Below are 4,517 nucleotides of genomic sequence, written 5' to 3'. Positions count from 1 at the left end.
CTCAAAATCAATTCAACAATTTTAATATTTAACAATATAACACACCTCCCAAGTAACTTAGATTGAAAAAATGAGCTACATTTATATTTACATTCCCTTTATCAATCAATACTCATAAGGAAAGATTAATAGTGTCTCTGCCACTGCCATTCATGGCTCGATATCATCAAATTGGATATATATCTCTTAATGTTGCTCTGATCTTTACATAGTTATTAAGTGCCATAACAGCATTACTTGGTCTATCAGTACTGCTCATCATACATATGCATGAGCTAATATTTCAGAAAGAAAGAAAGAAAACAAATGGAGCAACTGGAGCAGAGTCACAGTGGCTTGATTGAATTTGAGACAGATTACTTCTGATGTAAATAATTTTGTGTTCATAGTATTCACTTTATGAATTGTCCAAATGATTTTATTATTATGTTCTAGGCAGTTGAAACTTCTTCATTGCAGTAAAATAGATGTGGTTAGCACGAGAAGCACTAAAAACTCTCTCACCTACCGCTCTAATGGCCCACCACTAAAAAAAAGGATAGAAAGAAAGACAAAAACTTCAAATCCACCTACTTGCACTAATCATTTTTCCCATCAGAATTTTCTGTCTTTCTTATTTATCTTTTTATTTATTCTTATAAAGCTTTCACACTGCATAGTGTTATTCCTAAGATAATGCTTCCTTAAATGATCAGTTCTGTTTAATCTAATCTTTTTCAAAAAAAAGAATGCTTATGATATGAAATGGGTCGTCATGAATTCCATTACATTTATCAATGACAAGGGATTTGTAATACCAGTACCCTTATTCAATGATATATTTAATTAAGAACAACACCTTATCTGACTGAGTGAGGGGGGACCATTTTCTTTCTTGGGACAAGAAAACCTATTGTTATATTATTTTATATAATATAATATGTAGATTAAATAATTAAGTTATAAATAATTAAGTGTGACAAAGTATTAATTTTGTCAAATTGTAACATACATTATGGAGTTACAAAATTTGTGTAGAATGATCTCAAAATAGGAGTTGCAAATCCTTTAAATTGATGATCACTTGAATATGTAACTCTCATCTCTTTTTTCACTCTTAAATTAGTAAAAGATGTTACTAATTGTTTATGAATGTGAATGAATGATAGTTATTGAAAATATTGTTGTTGGAGACTTGATTTATTCATTTATAAGGTGTATAAATGGTTCAAAATCAAGTGGGAATGATTTGGAACACTTTGGAAAAGAATTGGCCAAAGCTGAAAAAATGGTAACTAGTAACTAGTTACTGTTTTTTTCAGCATATTATTGCCCACGTTTTTGAAAGTTTGAGAGCCTTTGTAACAGCCCAAAACTCCTCCAAATCACCCAATTAATAACATAAATGCCCAATTTATGATTGGTAACATCCAAGGGCTTTATGGTGATCATTCATGTTCATATGAGAGTGAAAACTCTATAAATAGAGGCCATATTGTTCACTTGCATAAGAAGTGGTGAAACCATTTGTTGTGGTTAGAACCTTGTGAGGATATGCTCATCCTTAGATACTAGGCTGAGCATATGAGGCTTGATAAATCCTTAAGAGCATTTCTAGAGTTTCCCTAAGTGTCCATATGAGGGAGGAAATGACTTTTAGGACAAAGGTCCTTGAGCCTTGGTCAAGCTTTTTGTGTGTTATCCTTCTTCTTTTCTAGATTTCTTGTAATCTTGATGAAATACTTTTATTTGTATTTTGAGTATTTTGATTGTAATCCTCCTATTCTCTCTTGTAATGAGAATTTTTCCAACAATCTAAAAGTCATTTATGTGGCATATTCTTCTTTCTAAAAGACATGCCATGAAGGTCAAACAATCAAAGAAAATTATCCATGAGGGAGAGCATCAATCAAGATCATGAGAAGAAAAATAATGTGGTAAGAGATTCAAGCCATCCATGGGTAAGCATGGTGGATTTATTTTGTGATATCTTATTTATTTAATATTAATATATATTAACATATTCATATGATGAGATATGATATTTTGGTATAAAGTTTTTAGGGAAAAAAACAAAAAAATACAAAAAAGGAAAAAAAATTACAAAAATACTTTGGGCCGGCCCATTAAACATTTATACAGTCCACATACAAATATTTACAAAAATACCACATGCACTAAGCCTTCAGCTGTACAGAGCGAACCATGAAGATGAAAATACGCGCTCGTTTCAAAACCGCAAAGAAACCAAAATGAAACCAAAACGAGAAAAATACAACTATTAATTCTGGCAAAATCAACTGGAAAAGAATACCTGCAATGATCTAAACTGAAAATGACGAAAAAAAAATCAGAAAAACTGTGAAGAAACTGAAATTACACATTTGTTTTCTATTTTATTCGATCAAAATAACTCCCACTAATATCGAAATCTATATTCATGAAATGTAGATCTGTAACAAACAGATCTGGAGCTCCCACTAAATCCAAAACAATGTATGATGTGAAAATTTTAAAAAAAAAACCTCATGAATAATACATCTACGTTATATACAGTTGCATTTTGATTCATTTTTTGTTTTGGTTGCCTTATAGTTGCATTATCGTTTTATGATAGTTTATATATTATGCAAGAATTTAATTTGATGGGGACTAAGAAATAGTAGTTATACATAGTAAGTTTTGTGAAAATAGTTGCATATTAATTTTATAGTGAAATAACATATGCAAGTAGCAAAACTATAACAAAACTACAAAACAACTGTATGCAAGTGCAAATAGTTGCCTTATAGTTGCATTATCGTTTTATGATAGTTTATATATTATGCAAGAATTTAATTTGATGGGGACTAAGAAATAGTAGTTATACATAGTAAGTTTTGTGCAAATAGTTGCATATTAATTTTATAGTGAAATAACATATGCAAGTAGCAAAACTATAACAAAACTACAAAACAACTGTATGCAAGTGCAAATAGTTGTCTTATAGTTGCATTATCGTTTTATGATAGTTTATATATTATGCAAGAATTTAATTTGATGGGGACTAAGAAATAGTAGTTATACATAGTAAGTTTTGTGCAAATAGTTGCATATTAATTTTATAGTGAAATAACATATGAAAGTAGCAAAACTATAATAAAACTACAAAACAACTGTATACAAACTAAAATACAGGAAGATCAGTCAATGATGGCAGTGAATGAGAAGTCAAAAGGCTACTTTCCCTTGTCATAAACAGCTATGTTTTGGGGTTCACACTCCGCACACAATAAACGTACCAGCAGTGCTGAGGTTGAGCTCATCGAAACAGCTCCGCAAGCTGCCCACCTGAGACTCCTTGGAACAGTAATTCTGGGTCCTGTAGTTGTTGAAAAACAGCTTCATGAATGCTAAGAGACTAGATATTACAGGGAAAGAAGATCAAAGAAACTAGGAGTGCCCAAGTTTCTTAATCCGCTTGCTTGGAAAGAAAAAAATAAAAAAAACTTATCAATCTTGATGATTTAAATAGAGTGAAAGAAATGTCTTATAAGGAATGACTAATCGTTGATATGAAAGATTAGAAAGGAATAGAAAAGAACATCACAAATAATAAAAACAGCTTTATGTATAATAAGAAAATTGAATATGTCTTTGTGTTTATATGGATAGCTACGTGTTACCTAAAAGATACCATGTCGCTGTTTTGATTAAGGGAGCACAGTTCTTGTGTTTGTCTATTGCACTGCCATTTTTATCTTTTTCCTGTTTTGATTTTCTTTCATTTCTATTTATTTTGTCTTTTTGTGCAGTGTCTTGCCTCTTACTTATTATTATTTTAATGGATAGCACCTAGAGAAAGTGTGGCATATTATTATTATTATGAAACTTAAGATTCATATATATATATATATATACCTGATTACATTACATTTTCAGTTAATTTAGTCAATTTTCTTATTATACATAAAGCTGTTTTTATGTATGATGGTATATATTAGAAGAATTGTTATAGAAAAAAAAATTAAAAATTAAAAACTGAAAATAAAATTAAAAATAAAAAATTAAAAACTGAAATAAAATTAAAAATAAAAAGAAAAGAAAAAAAAAAAGAGTGAAATGATGGATTGATTGATAGAAAATGAAAAAAGAGATGGAAGAGAGTAGGATTTGATTGATGATGGATGTAATGATGACTAAGTGGTAAATGTGTAATAAAAATAAGTTTGTAAGTAGAAATGTAGTAATAGGCGTGTGATGGTAATTATGTAATAAAGTGTGTAAAAAGGATTTTTCATGTAAAAATTTCAAGTTTTTACATGTTAATATATATGATATGTGTATATTATATTATTATGTATAGTGATATATAATATTATAATTGAGATTATAACATATTATTATATGTATATATGTGAGAGAGATATATATATATCATATAATATGTGACATATGTGAGTTATATGTATATTATATGATGAGCATGAGATATAATTACATATATATATATTTGTGATAATAAATATGTAGAAATAGTGATTTCTATATACATGCAT

General features: G+C 29.0%; 1 long non-coding RNA gene across 1 annotated transcript; it reads right to left on the bottom strand.

Moving 5' to 3' along the window:
• Nucleotides 1-2,052: 2,052 nt before the first annotated feature.
• On the bottom strand, nt 2,053-3,565 carry LOC133038513 (uncharacterized). The gene is made up of 2 exons (XR_009688052.1): nt 3,261-3,565; nt 2,053-2,308 (listed from the first exon to the last, which is right to left on the bottom strand). It is a non-coding gene; the product is annotated as an uncharacterized LOC133038513 (long non-coding RNA).
• Nucleotides 3,566-4,517: the final 952 nt, after the last annotated feature.

Source organism: Cannabis sativa, chromosome 1 (assembly GCF_029168945.1).
Source record: "Cannabis sativa cultivar Pink pepper isolate KNU-18-1 chromosome 1, ASM2916894v1, whole genome shotgun sequence".
NCBI lineage: Eukaryota > Viridiplantae > Streptophyta > Magnoliopsida > Rosales > Cannabaceae > Cannabis > Cannabis sativa.
This window is presented reverse-complemented; position numbering and strand designations above follow the sequence as displayed.